This window comes from Ooceraea biroi, chromosome 10 (assembly GCF_003672135.1).
Source record: "Ooceraea biroi isolate clonal line C1 chromosome 10, Obir_v5.4, whole genome shotgun sequence".
NCBI lineage: Eukaryota > Metazoa > Arthropoda > Insecta > Hymenoptera > Formicidae > Ooceraea > Ooceraea biroi.
In genome coordinates this window covers 7,758,398-7,779,889 of record NC_039515.1, presented here as the reverse complement: position 1 = coordinate 7,779,889, position 21,492 = coordinate 7,758,398, and the positions used below count along the sequence as shown (strand labels likewise).

Below are 21,492 nucleotides of genomic sequence, written 5' to 3'. Positions count from 1 at the left end.
TTCATACATATTTGGTGTATGTTTCCAAATTTTTGTATTAGACAATAACTATAAATAAGCGCTGCACATGATATTAAATAAGAACATGAAAAAAAAAGTTGGTCCATGGTTCCCATGATTTCAGCTGTTCTGCTCATCTGAAACAAAAAAGCCAAAGAGATTCTTAATTAGTATGAGTGTGGCTATAGCAGGTACCAGAATGAAAAAACAATGTTGAAAATTTAAAACATGACTTCATTGAGAAAATTAAGTTTCGATTTGTGCCATTTTTTTTCACCATTGAAGGGCTGTAGAAATTCCAAAAAACAATATTTCGACTTGATTGTGGTAGGGGCTATAGCCACACATATACTGAAGATGTGTGCAAAAGCCTGAGTCAATTGATTAACTGGTTTTTGAGATATCATGGGAACCAATTTGAAAAACATGGTCTCGAGAAAAACACGTTTAAAGTTTTTCATACTGATTACATAGAGATAATGTTACTTACGATCAATCGACTAGTCCAGGGCCATACAGGGGACATTCCTCTTGTTCGTAGAAGTCCTGCAGAGCTGATCTCTCTTCCCTGCGATTCATTCTCTGATCTCGAGGGAAGTTAATGGAGCGCCGCTCCGAGCGGGTGATACGAGCTTCGTTCCGGGAGTTTGCGTACATTACCGCTTGCTGACCAATACTAACTCCCATCACGTTCATAAGTTTGAAAATTGGCATAAATCCTTTATTGAAAATTATAACTGCCAGGAATGTTGCTATTTCAACAACTTTCGCGCCAGCATGGAGATGTTTTGGAGCAAAAGTCCAAATCAACGAATTTAGAGATTCATTGTACTATATAACCTGTACTATACAAAGGCTCCAATTCAAATGTACGACCTTCAAAGAATAACGATCTTCCGACCCTACCTAAAATACTAACACAATGCTCTGTTGTGTGCCGCGCGGTCCAACCGCCGAGCGCGCGCCAGAGGTTATTTTCTATTAGGTGCTATTACTTTGTTAATTTTGCGAATCGGGCTAAATCTTCTCGCAGACATATTTTCCATACCATATACTTGCAAAATATGCCCAAAAAAATTCGATTTTTCTGACATGCTACACTAGAATACCCCCTTAATATGTGAGAAGCGCATTAGCGTGCAACTATGATCTACACATAAAAATCGATCGTTACGCCGCCAATCGTCGGCGGCGCGTATCGCGACTCGCGAGAAGCCACGAATGTTCGCGAGCGTGAATTGAAGAAGCGCGGAGAAGCGTCTGTAAAGAAGTATGTTTCCTAAATGCATCGCACGCCTCTTTCCGATCGGTTGCATTTGCGACGCCGGTCGCGTCGGCGCCAACGTAGGCGACGCCCGCCGTCCCAGCGAGAGTCCGAAGCGGGATTCGAACGCGGCTCGAGATACTACGCGAAGTGAGTCGTAAACGCGCACCGCCGCGGTCGGCCGCGGACTTCAGTGCGGTGCCGGCGGCCACGTCGAAACGACGAATTCGTCTCTCTCGCGCGGGCCGGTGCGCGTCGGATCGGTCGGCATCGCCCGTCGGTGATTCGAATCGGCGTGAGTCGGCGAACGCGGGAGACGCGTCCGGCGCGGTCCCGGGCTGCGAGGGCGACGATTCTCGTGCCAGCTACGCGCTGGTACCGCGGAGATATCGCCGAACGAGCTCGGCCCGCCGCGCGCGGCGCAGCAACGGCGTGAAGTGAGCGACGTGTCCCCTCGGCGTAGCTCGCGCGCGCGAGGGATGAAACGTTGTTTCCCGCGAAGGATCGGGCGTCGAGGTGGGAGCAGAACGGATACGTGGGTGAGAGCGACGTGACGTAACGACGGGCGGACTGTGTGACGCGAAGCGCACACCTCGCGTCAACGCCGAATCGCGAGTTCCGTGTCGTTGCGGAAACGTCCCGGAAATCGATGGCTCGATCCGACGATCCGAGCGCGTGATTAATTTACGAAGTTCGCATCGTTGATTAAAGACTCGCCGTTTCTGCCTTCCGACACGAACGCGAACACTTATCGCGGCATTGTGAAAGCGCCGCTTTGCTCACGGATCTCCGATCGATAATATTCCACGGTCGCCATTTTTTCCTTTGCCATGGCCGAAGCGCGTACTTTTGTGCGCTGCGCGATAACGCGAACCGATCGATCGGCAGTTTTTCGCGCGCCGCGAGTGGCGTGCTGGTGAAACGGCGATCGAGAAAGGATTCAGGAAGAATTTGGAAAGCAAAAATGCGTACTACGGCATCGCCGAGGGCTGTTAAGCAGCTCCGCAGGAGCGTCGGCCACGATGCTTCCCTCAACTACAGGAATCGATTGGTACGTGATGCATCACCGATATTCCATATTTCTCGAAATTATCTCCATTATTCCATTCGCTACTCTGAATTGCATTATCGAATTTATTATACAGGGTGTTTCCTCTAACTGTAGCACTTAGACTATATCTGAGACTATAAAGAGACTAGTTTCAGCGTGCGTGCACCGCAATTACTCCGGAATCTCTCAAAAACGTGAAACAATCGTTTATTCATCGAATTCGAAAGTGTATGGAAGTAAACGGTGATCATTTCGAACATCTGTAAAAAAGGTATATCTTTGTAGTTATACGTACAATAAATAGAGTTTCATTTCCTAAACGTGATTTTTGTGGTTCAAAGTCATTTGAAGGTCAACATATTCTGTATGGTTGAATTTGTTTTTTTACAAGCTACATCATTTCGTTAAGGAAAATATACCATCTCGTTTAAAAAAATGTTCATGACCTTGATATCTTGTGAAAGGTCACATTAAAAAAAATAATTTTCTTACCGGAGTACTAGTCTCTTTGAATCGAACAATTTTCGTCCTTTGACTTTTTTCATATCATCAAAGGAAGCAGAGATATTCTAAGCGCTGCAGTTAGAGGAAACACCCTGTATAATAGATATATCAAATTTATTATAATATTGTGCAATATACGCGCTACATTACGGTTATCTGCTGTTTGAGATTGCAACTGTTTGAAGTTGGCTACTTGAATTAACATTATTCGAAAGTGGATCTACCGGCGCGATTTTCAAATGTTGCGTTTGAGCGCAACGTCGCTCAAGAACGTTTTTAGCAATATCCAATTTTCCACGTAACCGAACGAGAGCAATTTTCGATGCAACGAGCGATTGCGTAGCGAACGTAAATGCGAGGAACCGGTTTCCTTCTTCGTGAGCTTTAAACGCACGCAGTTTTCCCTTTCACCTTCGCGAGAGACTTATCGGCGTCGCTCGTGCGTGAGATAGAACTTTTTTATATTTACACTATCGGCGCGCATTCGATACGTCTGTGTGCGCATACGACACAAATATCGCGTAGCATTAAAATGATATTATTCTGATTTTAAAGAAATTATATACATATAAGACGCCATTTTCATATCTAAAATTTCTTAAGTTCCAAGTAGCATTTCCATTTGATAAAATACAATAAGTGTATAAAATATTTTTTTAAGCAATTATTCATCGAAACTGTAGCGACTAATACTAATTGTATCGATTTGCAAAATTTGTATCTCGTGTTTTTGATTTTTCTTCCTTTAGACTTGGCACACTCGTAAAGATATTGTTGAACGTTTTAATATTAATATAAAAAGAAACGCGGTATTGCCTTGAAATAATTTTGGACGAATGATTTTGACTCTTTGCCGTCTCGGCGATATTCAGCTTTCTACTTAAAAATTTCGTGTTTGGCAACGAGGAAGGGATGGGTCGGCTTTTATCAAAACCGGAGATTACTTGCAATCGATAACGACTTCGGGCCGTGTAAATGGCGAACGAACGCTCGGGAAAATCCCGAACGACACGTATCGACGATAATTTGCACCTAGCCCATTACACTGGAGCAGTATTTGCTTCCGGTTTCGCTCTCTTAGCACCTTCAACAATTAAGCCGCTGTAAAAATAGCCGCCGGATATTTTTCTCGTATACCGATTATTGCTGTTCGATGACAAAGCTCAACTACCTTTTTACGACTCGATTATACGGTATCGCGATTGCAATTGCCGACTATGAACGCGTGAGGATCGAGAACGCTACTGCGTCGACTCATGGTCAATGTTTGTATGACAAAGTCGTGTCGCTGATACGCAAGTAACGCTCAACTCATCGTCTCGTACATGCAAAAAAGTTTGTGTAGTAAAACTGATAATATTTACAACGGTGTTTATGAAAACAGATCGAACTGACGTAAAGATATCGTTATGAATTACACATGTGCTTTAAATATACAAATTCATATTTGCTGCGTTTTTCCTAATGAGAGAGGAACATGTATTTTTTATTTATTGTTTATAAAGAAGTCTTCATATATCGACGAGTGAATTAAGTAGGATCTTTTGGGATTCAAATTAAGATCAGACTGGTATTAATCGCGTCTGTAGCTGATTGATCAATCGAGTGGTTGCACGACAATGATCTGGAATAAGCCGACAAAGAAAAACATCTGTTTTCCGTTGTTCGCAATTGAATAATGTCGTGAGCTAAAGAACGATTGATCACGACGTCATTAGTTCTCCTTGGAATATTCAATGAAGCAACGTGTACTTTTTATATGTAGATTGGCATGCGAACGGTGCTCGTATTCTCAAAAATCACCAACGGCAGTGTTGTCATTAATATCGCCACCCAATTTGCACTTTTCATGTTTGCACGATGACTCGCCCACGCGTAGATCATCGATAACGATCGGAAATTGAACAAGTCCCGCAAACAATAAATTCGGATCATGAATTTCAAAAATTTTAATCTGCACTGCGTTGTCATTTATTTGCATATTTTTATCGATCAAGTTTGATTTCTGAAAGAAGTTTTTTAGACCTTTTATCATCGATCGGAGATTGTTAATCCCAAATATCTTTGTTAAAAAAAGAAGAAGCAAGAAGAGCTCGTTTGCTACAAATATTCACAAGTTTAATATTCAGGATTTAGGTATTAGAATATTTATTAGAATATCGAGAAATCTAATAAAATACGAGGAAGGGTTTGAAATAATTATGAATAACGAATAGAAAATATATTTATACGACTCGGTTTATAAAGATTTACGTACGTGTATCGCATATGAATAATTCGAGCAGTTGAAAATATACATTCCGCGTTTTGAGATACATGGATCTTACAGAATTATGTACGTCGCAATAATATTCAAGTATTTGCATATATCCGGCATTCGAAATCGTTTTACAGTCCAGATACTGATAACGATAATTCATGCTGCGTCAATACATTTATCTACTTCTCGGTCATTAAATTCAACATTGCGTTCACCATAACGGATTGGATGGGATACCACGGCTCGCGATTGCCCGAAACATATGGAGTCGCAAATAAATCTGCTCTCGTAATTATTGCAAGCGGTATCTTTCGTTTCAAGATACCTCAAGACAAACATCCTTACTGCAGTGCACCAAGAAATATCTCGCAGCGCTCATCTCGTTCGCTTCGCGCGCGCGCGCGTTGCACAGCATCCGCGCGAGGCGATCGACGATGCAGAGTGAGATGCAGACGCGCGCGTGATGATAAACAGAAGCGGCGCACGCGAATCGCAATGCTTTTCCTCGCATCTCCGCGGCGATGCATCTCCCACGTGACGCGAATCGCGCGGCGGCGATTTTTCAAAATTGGCAGCCGCCGGCGATGCCGCGTCATTAAACGCGCATTTAACGCCGCGAACACGCCGCCCACGCCTGGCGGCGGCGTCAGCCTTGGCCGACATTTTCATCGTTATTACTTTTCCGTTTCTTTTTCACGTGCAACTAATAAAGATCGCGCCCGCGGCGCCTTGAATTATTTATGAGATTCGGAGATGCGAACGGCGGCCGATGATTTTCCTCCGGGGTCTCCTTGCGCGCGTCGTGACATTACGCGTGTCGTTTTATGAACGACGAGATTATTATCGAGTGATCAATAAATGAAAATCTTAATGTAATTTCTGTGGGCTCTGGATCGTCATCAATCTTATTATAAAAGACTTGTTTGGACTAATCTAATCCAAATAAATATTAATAAATCTTTTATGACAAGGTCTATATATCAAACGGTTTCTATTTGTAATAACACTATTTGTAAAAGTTTCTAATAATTAATTGTTGCATTAACATAATGACTTGAGACTATACGCTTCGCGCATTATGTACTCGAATTTCCAGTCCATATAACAAAAATAGCAATAAAATGATATAATAATAATTATATGAGTAATGCAGAAAATTGAAAATTTACGACATTATAATATCTTCAACACATTACAAGACTATTAATCAACGTCAAGCGTCTTTTCATAAATCTCACGTAGGGAAAAAGGGTAAAATAATCTTAGTAGCTTGTAAATACCGACTGATATAATCGATAATAGGCGGTTTGCCGTTGTGTTGTCGATGATAAATCGACGGAGGGAAAGCCGGTTACTAATCCGACCTTCGACCTAGTCTGCGAATTACGTTCCATCTTGGGCGTTAAAGTCGCCAGGTCCCGACCTTGCTGGCGTGGACGTAACTATATTAATGCGTAAGTCGTGTAACGAGACGACTCGGCGAGATTATGAGCGACAAGTGTCCCGGGCGTACCAAAGGTACATCTCGGATGGAGAAAGAGGAGGGATCAAGGAGATCCTACGTGTCGAGTTTCGATCGCCAGCGGCGATTATCATCGGCGCACGATGACGATCCCTCGATTATCATCGACGTAATCGCGCGGCGGTTTTAACACAAAGTCTGAAATTACACTAATGAGAGGTGAAACTTAAAAGGTTGCAGTGCATTAATGCAAAGTTGATTGCCATGTGCGACGCGACGTGCGATCAGATAAACTATCCGAGCTTGCATTTAGCGCGGGCATGCGATGTAATGAAGTCAATTTTTCTTATCGATACGATCAACGTTTGCCTCGGATAATTAATATTTGCTTAAGCTGCTTACGACTGCTGGATACAGCAGGAATAAGATGTTGACGGAAAAATGTTCAGGTGTGTCAAGAATAATATGTGGATGTTGGCTAATATGATTTCCAGCGCAATTTATATACTTAATCTTTAATTATCTACATGGAAATTGGGGATGATATTAAAAGGATTTGATTTGTCAGTAATATTACGACATGGAATCATGATGACTCTCTTTCTCACATTATTTACAACTTTAGAATTAGTCGATTAATTAGGCGCTGCATCCAAACGCGTGTATTACCAAATCGGACGCGATGTTATCGAATCTCATGGAATTATCAGAGGAATGTTAGTTATTTCCCGGGATTGTGAAATCGCCATTGATCGTTAAAGACAGTGATTATGAACGACGAATAAATCAGACTGTCGTACCGTGACACGTTCCAACGTATTGCGTTTACACAATGTTGAAGATGAGCCTCTATCTTTGGTACTTGAGTGGAATTACAGTCCAGAAGCTAATGTGCAGCGTTTTCTGAAAGAGCGAAAACTAATTACATCGAAGATTTCGCATTTAATCCGTACAAGAAACATGCGAGAAGTGAATAATAAAATAACATCGTTAATAGCAACAAATTGCGAGAGGCTCAAGAAAAATACGGGAGTAATTATTTTAAATGACCAGGCCGCATTTCCCGCCGGAGAACGCGGTTGTGATAGTTTATGCAAATCGCTTGGGGAATACTGGTTACCGAGGTGTTGCGGCTAGAATGGCCGCCTTCTCGACTGGCGAGAGCGAAAGTGGCTGGCAAATAACTAAGGACCGATCGATCGATTCGCCCGCGATCGTAATTATCGTCGCAATTACGAGCGATTAAGATTGGCCACGCTTCAGCAATTTATGATCTCGTCGATTTCGAGTTTTGCAACCGAATACAACTGATGTAAATCCCGCTTCTTTTTCTCGGCATCACTGACGGATTCGCAGTTGCTATTGCGTTGCTTGAATAAACATTATTCTAAGATAATGAGACAATTACATTGTACTCTTAAAGAAGACTTCTCGCTCAGAAAAATCATCTTTAAATAAGTGTCTTAAAAATTGTTATAAATAGTCATGTAATGTTCTCTGCAATAATACATTCTACGTTAGCTCTACGCTAATACAAAATACCTGAAATATTAGAAAAAGATAGAAAAAGGGAGAAAAAAGGCACACCGCTATTTATCCATCTACTTCATTGAATTCCATAGGTGGGCTATTCAGCTTCATCGTTTACTCATTACTTTTTTTTCATGATAAGTCGAGAACACGAAATGATTAAACGAGCACAAGAATAAGAAGAAGGCGACGGTCGCTATTTATTGTTCAAGTGCTCCGCTTGTCGACGGATAATTTAAACGTTCCACACGCATAAAATCGTGCAGCGTCGTGTGACAACCTCCGGCCGGCTATCTGCACCGTGCTCTCGAATATTGTTGCACTATCAGCAACCGGTTGTTTAGTAATGCGACTCGCGATATAATAAGACTCGTCCATGGCGTCTTATCGTCGCCGGGACAGCCGAGACAGATCACGTTCGATGTTGGACGCGCGAATCGGTTCGCGCTTCAGCAATTTATCGTCTCGCGGACGTGTTCCGTCGACGTCGATGGACAGATTAATGGATAAATCGTAAAAAAGATTGTGAAACTAATGTTTTAATTTGTTATACGTTAAATCAATTTATTACACATTATAAATTCGCGACTTTTCCGCATTCCATTCCGCATTTCATCACTCTTTTCGCTCGTATATCATATTTCGTTTCAGGTTATTCAGATTTAATGTATTTTTTAAAGAAAACGCGGTTTCGTGATTCCGCTATTTTTAGAAAGAAAGAAATTTGCCGCGTTTGTCGAGATAACTCGAGATATATTCTCGAGATATAAAGCCACAGCGTTAACTATTGTGGTTCGCGTTCGCAGATATGAAACTTTGGTTTATCGGGGATAAATCAGTATCGCGCGCGAGTCACAGGTAACGGTTGCAAAATTAACGAGGTCTTTCCGCGACGCAGTTTCGGATTCTTTTCGGGAGCACTTTCAGAGCGATAAATCGCGTTTAACTCGCGACGCAGGTTTTAAGAGCGAGCAAGGCACCGCGATCGAGAGAAAGGTGTACCGGTACGCTACGCTGACGAGAAGGCCCGTGCCGATCGTTGAATGAAATTTAAGTGGGTCGCGCATGAATGAAATCGTGTTCGCCCGTTTCGTTTCACTCGCGCGCATACTACACGCTCGCTCGCGCAAGCGAGTTCTCGCGTGGGCGACCGGACGCGACTTAAGCGATCGACCGGTTGCGGATGGAGTCTGCATCCGCTGATTTTTCGAATTTTCCTTAATCCCACAACGTTTTTTCCGTTTTTTCCCTTCGGACTTTCGCATATTCTTTCGCGGATTAAAAATTCTTAAATAAAAATTAAAAGTTTTTAGATTTTAAGTTTTAAGTTTTAGATTTTTAGAATTTATTAAAAGAATTTTCTTGAGAAGTACCAGTAACAAGATTTCTAATCTAATGAAAATGCAATGAAGATATGGTGTTAATATTTTTTAATTATAATTACAATCGCATTATGATTGGTTTATTAATTGTCCAAGATCGCGAGTCTCACAATCAGCATTGAAATATAAGTGAGATGCGTTTGCGATTTGCGGCGCTGAGAAATGTAATCTAAACAACATGTGTAATTGATGTTTATCAAAGGCGCAAGATTCGTATAATTGGATGATATTTAGCGGAATTACACGCTTCTTAATTAATTAATTAATTAATTCCTTCTGCAAACGCATTTCTTTATTGAGCCGTCTATCTCAGTCATCTTGTACAGTTAATTAGAGAATTAAACTATCTAAAGATCATCTGAGGATTTTAATTTCTCGTTGCTTTTTTGATAAAGATTATCCATGTGGTGTCAGTGCGCACTCAGGTGTATATAGAGACGAACGTGCGTGATTGCGTGCGATTTCGTCGTATTTGCGTCTCGTTCATTCGTTACGTTCGTTTTATTCCGCATGCGGAATCTACAAGTCGTCCGACGCGACGCAATAAATTCGATCACGATCACAAATCTCAAGAGCCAGTTTCTAGAGGAGGATCTCGATCCTCGCTGACTCGCATGTGACATTAATTAATTCGGGATCAACAGCAATCCTTTCCTGCTCTCGACAATGTTCGATAATTATGCTGTCACGCAGCCGGATTTGATTTATAATCAGAATTAATTGAAGTACGTTATTGACATCTGAATGCGTTTCTCTATACTGATTTGTTATCGCCTGCATAACACAGTAAAGAGCATAAAGGCACAGTATGAAGTGATTATTACATAATATCGTTTCAAAACTGTGAATGATAAATTATAAATCAAATAATAATAGTGATAAAATAATAGCTGCCGGTATGCAGCTTTAACGTAACGTTTATTTTATAAAATATAAGAACTGAGACAAAGCATACGAGATATACATTCAAGGGGAGAAACAACAGTAACATGAAAAAACAAGAAAAGATTGTTTTGTTTATTGCGACGGTAACACAAAACAGTTGTCTTGCAAGGCTATCACTGTTAATGCTCATATTTGAGACCGCTTTCAAATTTGTCCAAATCCAAACCTACTCAAAACTCCAAGCTGTAAGCGCCAACAAATAGTAAAATTTAATTGTAAAACCGAGTGCCGAAATTACTCTGAAGCTGTTATAGATATTATTGCGCGAAATTGTACAGAATATTAAATTAGGCTACGATAATAATGAAGAAAACGTTGATTGCCATTGTTGTTATCCGCAACACCTACTTCAAACAGAGCAACGTGAGTCACGGGGTTTATTTCAAGAGTCAAAGCATTCCTAAAATAAATGTCCCACGGCAAGAAAAGGCGGTTCGTCTATTTTAAGGGCCAACTCTGGACTATATACCTATCGGCTCCTAAGATCCTCTTTCTCTTTTTGTCTTTTTTATCTATTGGGTCGTCCGGAAAGTTCGTGCCGATTTTGAAGGAAAATTCAAAGGCAACATCTTTTTATGTCGATAAATATTTATTGACTTATGTATGCACCGTTTTGTTTCACAACCTTTGTCCATCTTTCACGCAACTGGAAGATTCCATTCTCCCAGAACTTCTTAGGTTTCTCGGCGAAAAACTCCTCAAGGTGGTTTTTTATGTCGATCAAAGAGTTGAAGTTCTTGCCGCTAAGAGAATTTTGCAAAGACCTAAATAAGTGAAAGTCTGAAGGTGCAATGTCTGGTGAATACGGTGGGTGAGGTAGCACATCCCAGCCAAACTCCAACAATTTTTGTCGGATAGTCAAAGAAACATGAGGTCTGGCATTGTCCTGATGGAACACGACGCCCTTCCTATTAGCTAATTCTGGACGTTTTTTCTGAATCGCTGTCTTTAATTCGTCCAGTTGCGAGCAGTACTTATCTGCATTTATCGTTTGGTTGTGTGGTAGGAGCTCATAATATAGGATTCCTTTCCAATCCCACCAGACGCAGAGCATGACTTTTTTTGGACGAAGGCCGGCTTTCGGAGTGGTTAATGCTGGTTCATTTCGCTTACCCCAGGATCTTTTTCGTTCTACATTGTTGTAAATGATCCATTTTTCGTCACCCGTCACTAATTGCTTCAAAAATGGTACGTTTTCGTTGCGCTTGTACAGCGAGTCGCAGATGGAAATGCGATCCATTAAATTTTTTCGGCCAAATTATGCGGAACCCATACATCATAGCGACTTACGTAACCAAGCTTCACTATATGATCGTGGACAGTGGTTTTCGATATTTTCAGTATCTCTGCTAATTCACGTGTCGTGTAGCGCGGGTTATTCTCGATCAGTGTCTTGAGTTGGTCATCATCAGTAGTAGAGGGTCTGCCCGAGCGTTCTTGGTCTTTAAGGTTAAAATCACCAGCTCTAAACTTAGCGAACCACTTACGTACGGTTCTTTCGGCTAAAGCGCCTTCTCCGTAAACAGAACATATCGAATTTGTTGCTTGTGAGGCATTTTTGCCTTTCCGGTAATAGAAAAGCATCAAGTGTCTAAAATGTTCTTTGTTTTCTTCCATCTTCAAAAGAGTACAAAACTGACACGAATCAATTAATCTGAAACAACTTTTTTCCTAAAGATGCGTTGAAATGTCACCTTTAAGCATATGTATATAAATCGTATGTTTTCAATAACATTGATATATTCAGACATGTTCCAACGCCATCTATTAAAAATCGGCACGAACTTTCCGGACGACCCAATACTTTATCTATAATTGCAAATGTTTGAAAATGTTTGGAAAAAGATTTCTTGCGTCTTATTCTTTAAATTGTCTAATTGTCTAATCTGTTGTTAATTGTCTAAATGATATTACAAAGTTATTAAACATATGCTTATAAAAAGCCACATGAAAAATTTTATTTAAATTTCCTACAAGTTGATTTTTTCAAATGCATTTGTAAATGGTAATATCTGCTGGTTATAAATCTCAACTCTCCCTTTCTTCTGGTGTCAGCATTGCGTAAAGCTTCTTAAGCAGAACGTGGGTTGCACGGGTTCGGGCGTCATGCCGGAGTTTCCGGTATATCATTTACCGTGTTTTTCACCTACTGCCAGAACGCGGAATTGAAATTGCACGCCTGTGGCCTCATTGAGGAGACGTCAGAACGTTGCGAAACTCGAACCGTAGATGCTGTGCACCTCGTTTACGGGAATAGAAGCACAGTAAGCGAAAATAAACGATAAAGTATAAGAACTAATTAGATAGATGAAGAATACTAGAATAATAGTATCGTTAAAGCTATAATTATTGTCGTTTAAGGATACTGACAGAAAAGAATTTATCTTTTTCTTGTCTTGAAAGGTGAAGATATAACGTTGAAATACGAAACATATATTAAACTCGAGATTTATTAAAAAATTTTTATTTTTTATAGGAGTTTTATAGGAATTTAAATCTTAAATTATTGCAAAATATTTTATATAATTACATTAATTATGTAATTTGATGAGCAAAAATGTAACGTTCGATAATACAACTTTAGTGACGAAGGGAAGAAAAGTAATACGTAATGATGGTTACAAAATCGAAAGCTCCGAGCGACGTGACAGCTTCTCGGAAGAGTTGAAGACGATTGCGTTTGATTTCTTGGTCATGCCAGGTTCGAAATAATCGCGGAACAAAGATGCTCTTGGCATCCGACTGGCGTTTCATCATTCTGTTTGTACAATGTCACAGAGAAATTCGAGATTGCACTCGCCGCCAATCAAATCCGATTTCATGTCAGACGTGTCTTTACTTTCGACTCGTTAACGAACGAAGAAGTCGAAGAATCAGATACAGCGACTCGTATAATATAAACCAGACAACGTAATTGCAACCATGATCTCTTTGATGTTCTGCAACGAAGATGATGTCTCAGTCAATATATCTTTCAGTAACATTGCATTATATTAAAGAGAAATACTCGCGTGTGCATAAAACTTCATATTCGGATTTTCTTGACTTTTATTAACAAAATAAAAAATGGAAACAAAATAAAATGGATTACGAAGCTTGAAGTATCTTGAATACTTTTCTGTTATTTTTCTGTAGCGTTTTATAAGCTACGTATGCAATGATTTTCCCATGCAGAGCTTCAATCAGAAATTTCTCATTAGTGCGTCTTTCTGCTTACCGGTTCACGCGATCGCAAGTTTCTATGTGAAGGGGATTTCATGCGTAAGGCCGTAAAGCCGCTCCTTAGAAGAGCGTTTACATAGTACGCTCTTCACGCACGAACGTCGTCCGCCAGAATCCAAATAATCACTGAAAAACGGTGCTTCTGGCGCGCTTACAAAAGCGTTTCAACACTGTGGCGTCTGTGGCGTCATAAAGAGAATTGAGGTCGCGCTATAAAACTTCCATCAAATTAAAATTTGCGACTTTATTTCACTATTAACATACATTAGCCATTTGCAGTCTTTATTAACTTTCAAGTAAACTTCTAGATACTTTTGAATATTTTTGAAAGCACTTGAAATAAATGACAATTATTCCTGCTAAATAATAATTTCTTTGCATCTTTTTAAAACTTTATCTTAATAAAACTGTTTTAAGAGAAACATTTGAAAAATGTTTTAAAGGAAGACTATAATTATAACCAGATAAAAACGAATTATGAAAAAAGGGAAATATGCGTAAAAAGATAATTATGTTTAGACAGACTTTATCTTGATTAATTATTGAACGGATAAAAGATTTCTAATTATGTCCATTAGATACAAAGTCGTGTTGATTAATCCGTGATTACAATTTATCTTAGATTCTCGACGACGATCGTTATAAATCATTCGTGCGTTATCCAGGTCACATTAGACACATCGTGACTTATAAGGACGTAATAATTGACATAAATAATGAGATAGAATAATCGTATACGAATACCACAAGATAATACCGTAACAGTAGTTGCCAGATCTCGATAAACCCATCATAATCGTTGAAGCGTTGAAAGTAGCCGTGCAGGACGGCATTTCACGGAGCGCAAGCAAATGCATGGTCGAGAACGTGCAATCGGTAATATGCGAGTGCATTTGATTGCTTGCTACTCTCTTTGCAACCAGCGTTTACTCAAGACTTTCAATTTTAAAGTGTAACGGAGGAATAATGTAAAATAAATAATGAAAAATTAACAAAATTTTGGATTTTCAAGAATCTTAAAATGTTTAATCATTGTGAGAACCTTAGAAATTTTAAGAATGTATTCAAGCTTCACAGTTTTTAGAAATTTCGATATTTCAGAGTTCCAGAATTACCAGGTGTAATTTTGAAGAATTGCGCGTTGCAGCGCGAGGCTGCAAGATCGCAAGGTCGATGGCGGCACGCAGTATCGCGATGCAGGCAGCACACCATAAACTAATCACGCGTGATTATTTTCCTGATCGATATGATGTCCGTTTATTTGTTCGCCGCACTAAGTGGTGCCGCCTTCCCGCGATTTCCTCTGACGCAGATTAGCGCGCGTGATGATACTATGGGAAGATTGTTTTCACAAACCCTGCAGTGCGTTTTACACGGGATGATTCATGTACGTCGAAGGATCGCACGTGTAGCTACGATACAGGGCGACGAATGCAACAATATTTTGTCAGTCGGTCGAAGAAGCTACTCGTGATCAACGATAAAGATTTATTTTGTTGCGAGAAGCTCGATTCAGTTTATTTCATCCGCGATTTCCCGAGAAAACTTCTCGAGATCGAGTTGCTATTTTTTCCATCGACGAGTCTGTGCATGAAAGGCGGCACTGTAATTAATAGCCACGCAGGAAAGCGCGCGTTACCCGAATTAGACTTGCAAAGCACCGGTATGCACCGAGTAGCCAGTCGGGACCGACTCGCGAGCGTTATTAGCAAGTCAGATTTCGGGATCGAGTCTTAGGCTCGGCCCGCGGAAAAGCGTGCGTACGTTTTATTTGCGTCGTGACGGGCCTGCAGAATCACGGGATACATAATCCGCGATGCGCGACTTGTATCGTCCTAGAGATGCAACACGAAGCACATACCACGCGATGTCAAGCAACCGCGGTCCCTCGCTTTTAAATTACTGTGGGGCAATTTACAAAAAAAATTAAATATAGAACAGAAGACTTTACGAGTTGCAAGAAAATAAAAAATGGAGTAAAAAGATTGGAAAAAATAAAATATAGAAGACGAAATGTTTTTGTAAATATTTATGTAAATTATACTTATTATTTGTTTTTATAATTATTATTATTGATTAATTATTACAGTCTCTTCTCTGAAATACGCTGTTTTTCCGCGCGCTTCTAAAATCTACAAGTCACAAGTGTGCAGGAGTATCCCGCTAACAAAATTCTCGGATTAAAAGATAACCAATTACGAAGTAAGCATTTATCCAATTATCCCCAAGCTTTAGCACGATTCACATCGGAACCTCGTTGCGATTTATTTCATCGTTGTTGCGTATTCCATTTGCGTCTCTTGCGTAACATGCAGTATATTAATCGCTCACGGATCAAAGCAGCCACAGATTTCAGTTCTGTCGGAACCACTTCTGTGGGAATTCGCGATTATGTAAATTCAATCCATTCCCCCCGCAGGAAATGATATCAACGCGATCACCATCGTAACTAAGCTCGCTCGCCGATTTATCGATATCATCCGCTGCGGTAATTACACCGTCACGGTAATTACCAACTACCGATTACACGGCCTGTCTCCGGAGAGGATCCGAGGATCCACGCGCGTGAATCGATCCGGCGTCCATCTCGATCGTGCGTGACACCGTTATTAAGTCACATCACTTGGTTCATTTCTCAGCGAGCGTGTCAATTCCATGCGCGATTTAATTTATTATTATTAGTCGTATTTATTAGTCGCGCTGTTATTAGCCTCTCCGTTAATTTGCATCGAGGTGTCGCAGCCACACGATGATTTGATGCAAGATACACGAGTACACAATTAGAACACGTTTGCGGTAAATAGCTAAAAAAATTCCAACGGCCAATTTGATTAAATCGTCGCGTGTAAGAAATGTCCCTGTCACGTGGCTATTATTGATAATTTATTAACGTTATTAGTTGCGACTCTCTTTAATGTCACTCCGTAATATCGCCGGATAGCGTCATTAAATGAATCTGAATTACGCGATTTTTGTCCTCGGAATCATTTTATTATTATTTTATACATACTAATGGTCGAGTCGTAATTGTCGCGTTCCTCAGAATTAAACAATAGCAGGCTGGTCGCGTGTTTCCTGCCCACGTGGTTGTGCACCGCGCGCCGGATTATGTACGTAATACACCTCGTGCACGATGCTTAAAGGTGGCTAACACAAAGTGGGCTAATAACGAGGTGCCATTTAGTTAATTAAAGGTCTTTGAGACATTCGCCCGTACCAAACAGACGATGCGATTTCGCAGTTAAAACACGTGTCACTTATCATTAGTTGCGACCTAGTCCGCGAAATAAGACATGTCCTTTGCAGCTCGTTACGATCCGTTACGACTGCTTAAAAATCGTTTTATATCACTTTCGGTGATTACCAAATAATTTCAGTAATTCGTCTAAAAGTGGCTGTCAAGCGTGCTAAGCATATTTGCTTTAAAACAATGATCTTCTGCGTAGCATTACATAAACCTCGTCGAGAATTTGCATTGAAGTCTGAAAATGTGTAAAACACTGCATTTTAAACAACGGTAGTTCTGTTTTTGTGCTGACATTTTAATGGAATGCTGTTCGTCTGAAAATTCGGCCATGAAAGGCGACGGCGCAGCGTAATACATTCGCGTTAAACGACTCGGCGTGCTTCCTGCTCGTTGTTTCCTATTTTTTCTCTCATCAGAAGCATCGTTTAAAATCAACACGCGTCTCCTGATAGAGGACAGCGAAGATTTAACGGCACGGTGAGGCCGGAAACATTAACGTACTCGCGGACTTCGGCTTTGTTCTCGTACGCTAATGAGCGCGGTAATTCCCAAAGCGTAACACAGCCCCGGGAACACCGGCGGTCTGGGTCTGCTGACCCAGCCTTGAAGAGGAGAGGCATGTTACGCAACGACGGGACGCATACGCGAAACCTGTAACAACGCAGCGTCGCAGTTGCGTCCTGAAGTCTAAATCGGCCTCTCCGTCGCTCACTAGATTGAAATTCAAATCACTCGTGTCGCTGCAATAACACCGAAACGCGAGACTATTACCTGCTTCAGAAGTGCTCGCTTGCCCGAAGAAAACTTCAGAACGCGCTTATTGTTAGTAAGACTCGATCTTTATCATGTAATTCGATTCGCGAACGGCGAATCTTGAATTTTATTAATTTCATTTTGAGATTGGATTTCGCGAGTATTCAATTTCGACGGTGCGGATCAAGTTCGTCACAAACTCATATTATCTCCTACAAAGGAACTTGTTGGCTCATTATTCATCACTTTTTATGATCCATTGTCCCTTATGTTGTTTCTGCTCTGTTCTCTTTATCATCACTTGGCCGCTGTCGCATTCCGTTTTGTCGTTTATATTCGTCATTCACATTTCTCACGTGGACTGACAAGGAAAGGTTTTTAGGTGTTACACTCGGATTTCAAAATGTTTTGCATGCAGGTAGGAGGTCCCCAAATAGAAGACAAATTATAAAAATTATAAAAGTAGCGGTAATATTTATTGTATGCGACTTTAAATAGATTTGATCAGAATCCATAACGAGGACATAAAAGATCTGGTCAAGGGAGGTTTTTAATTCTTTCAGTTTTAATTTTGGGTTTGATTTCCTTTTAAAGCGTTGTGCATTAGGTGAAATAAAAAATGTAAAGAATTCGATTGGAAATAGCATTTTTGAGTAATTAACCTAACATCGAAAATTGCGCACGTAGCGCGCAAGTATGCATTTGGGCCGCTACTTTTATAATTTTTCTTCTATTTGGGGACCTCCCTACCTGCATGCAAAAAGTTTTGAAATCCGAGTGTAACACCTAAAAACCTTCCCTTGTGAGAGGGAAACAGAAAGAGAGACAGACGAGACAGAAAGAGAGAGAGCGCTTTATTGCACCGCAGAGAATAATGCATTTATTGCGCTGCTCTTGCTTGGCGACGCTCGACTCGCTCGCTGTCCCCGTTATGCGACGCGATTCGGCGAAGAAAGCGCGTTATTCGCGTAATCGGGCCGCCATAAGTGGCTGGAAAGCTCTTGATTAAGGCCAACGCACAGGGTGACGGAGGGATGACCCTCTTCCTCCTCGTCTTCTCTTTTTCATCTTCTTTCTCTCGAGGGGTCGCACGCGCGGTACAAGGACGACGCGTCGCGACGTCGCGACGCACATCGCTGCATTGTTGAGGCAACAATGAGCGATGGCCACTCCTCGGTATCCTCGCGGCGTCGTACGTGCGTTACTTTATCTTACATGCGTATTACATTATACAAACAGCTACCCACAACAACGTTCGTTCGGCGCAACACGCTCATAAATCACGCATTTCGTAATCCCGCCGTGCTGAAGATACGGGTGAGAGAGAGAACAACCGGACCGGCTGCGTTTAAAGATGCACTGCCACCAAAACGTCCGCACGTGGACGCCGATTAGGCTGTCCGATGAAATATCCGCTCACTGACTGACGAGGATGCAGAGGGATCGCTTTCGAATGCAGTGTTTGAACGTTGTCTCACAAGGGAAGGTTTTTAAGTGTTACACCCGGATTTCAAAAATTTTTGCATGCAGGTAGGGAGGTCCCCAAATAGAAGAAAAAAATAAAAGTAGCGGCCCAAATGCATATTTGCGCGCTACGTGCGCAATTTTCGATGTTAGGTTAATTACTCAAAAATGCTATTTCCAATCGAATTCTTTACATTTTTTATTTCACCTAATGCACATTTATATTGCTTTGAATAATTTTGTGTGTGTGTAGAAAATACGAGCGTCTAATGGAATCTCGTGCCGCGCGAGCACAGTGCGTATAAAAGGCCCATTGCTCAAAAATGGTATTTGCATCGTAACTTTTTTAATTTTTTACTGCAACTGCCAATGCACACAATTTGGAATAATTGTACATTGCGCAAATCGTAGTTTGCTCTTTCTGCGTGATTTATTGTATGCGACTTTAAATAGATTTGATCAGAATCCATAACGAGGACATAAAAGATCTGGTCAAGGGAGGTTTTTAATTCTTTCAGGTTTAATTTTGGTTTTGATTTTTTTTAAAGCGTTGTGCATTAGGTGAAATAAAAAATGTAAAGAATTCGATTGGAAATAGCATTTTTGAGTAATTAACCTAACATCGAAGATTGCGCACGTAGCGCGCAAATATGCATTTGGGCCGCTACTTTTATAATTTTTCTTCTATTTGGGGACCTCCCTACCTGCATGCAAAAAATTTTTGAAATCGGAGTGTAACACCTAAAAACCTTTCCTTGTCAGTGTAGAAACATACGAGTATCTCGCGAATTCTGTGTCGATCCGCGAGCTGAAACATTATGCGTAAAAATGAATATAAAAGATGCCCTTCTTTTTGTCCGTTTGTTTTAAATCTGAAGTGTTTATATTTATTCAAATAGAAACGATTGTTCAATTTTATTTGTAGCGTTCTTGTATTAAGCAATCATTCTAATCTTTTTAATTGAAAAGAATTGTAAGGAAAATTTGTGTTGGTAACATTGTCGGAATTAAGAGTGACAGCACGCTGGGCTTTTAATTGTTTATGTAATATTTTATAGAGAATAATAAATCAAGTTAACAACAAGCTTTGAAATACTCATTGGTCAAGATGAACAAAATCAGATGATGCGTATGATGAGTGCAGGCATCTGGAACGAGATGTACCTATCGAGTAACTGCAGACGGGCTCAAATGGGTTCCGCGTTTTACGTAACACGATACATACGTGAGAAAAGCGGATACGGGGGTCAAAGTAGTCGCGAGCGGCAGATCGCAATTGCGGGCGCAACGCGTTTGTCTTGCAATTGGAACGCGTTCCACGAAGGCGAAATTGACGCCTGTCCCCGATTTGGCCGCTCGTGTAAACTTGCTGAAATTGCTTGCAACGCCGCTCATAATTTATAACAGCTCCACCGCCATCGGTCAGTTTAACAATCGTCGCCGTCGTCGGTCGCATTACGCAATCGATCGCGCTTAATGGAAAACTTTATTAATCGCTCGCGCCCTCGCGCGAACGTATTTATACGTCGCGCCTCCCCGACGTAAATCTGTCGTGACCCGGTTATTCCCGGCAACCTCGGTTACGCGCAATTTTCCACGTGCGAGCGAATCCGCCCGGCGGCGCGGCTCGACGACAATTAACGCACGTACACACGTAAATATGCGTCGCTTCCGTCAGACGTAAAACGACGACGTTCACGGCGGCGAACATTTACGGAAGATATAAAGCCTTTACCGTTACGCGCGTGTAACGACCCCGCGTGCGCGTTGCAACCCTCTGCATGAAAAATTACCGCACGTTGCATCGGCAGAAAAAATGTGAAATGCCGTGAGGAACAACGTATCTGCCGCTCGTTGCCTCGCGAGTTGAGTGAGTTACGGTTTTCCGTGAAAGCAGATTTCCGCGACACGGGGCCCATTGAGACTCGGATTAGATCCTGCCGGGCGCATTCAGGAGAGTTCCGAGCGTGAGAACTCGCAAATGACGATCTTTCAGTATTTCTCGAATCTGACCCGAGACAACGAGCAAAAATTCCACACGCCTTGTTAATAACTCTTTTATTTATGATCGTTTCCTGCATAAAACGACTATAAATAACTTAGGCAAGATATCTTTATTTCACGCAGGTACTTTATTTTACATTCATGTTTCATTGCCATTTTATGTTCGTTCAAGTTTATTCAAGTTGAAGGTTTGTTTTATGTTTATGTATTATTTCCGTTCAATTTTGTTCCTTGCATTCAATTGTATTTACATCTCTACCTATTTTATTTATCCACGCGAATGTGCATCGTGCCCTAATCCTCACTTGCACACACATATCCTTGATGCGAGACACCATCGCAAGCCGTTATTTATCGTCGTCGGTCCTCGCGCGCGGCTTAGCTGCGTCATGCGCGTCCAACGT

At 41.1% G+C, this 21,492-nt stretch overlaps 1 protein-coding gene across 1 annotated transcript in view; it reads left to right on the top strand.

Moving 5' to 3' along the window:
* The first annotated feature begins 1,093 nt into the window (after positions 1–1,093).
* The window catches only part of LOC105283746 (sterile alpha and TIR motif-containing protein 1), a 101,716-nt gene continuing 81,317 nt past the window's right edge, over positions 1,094–21,492 (top strand). The window contains exon 1 of the transcript XR_894737.3: positions 1,094–2,315. The gene's annotated coding sequence lies outside the window, so the exon portion shown is untranslated. The remainder of the gene's footprint in view (positions 2,316–21,492) is intronic.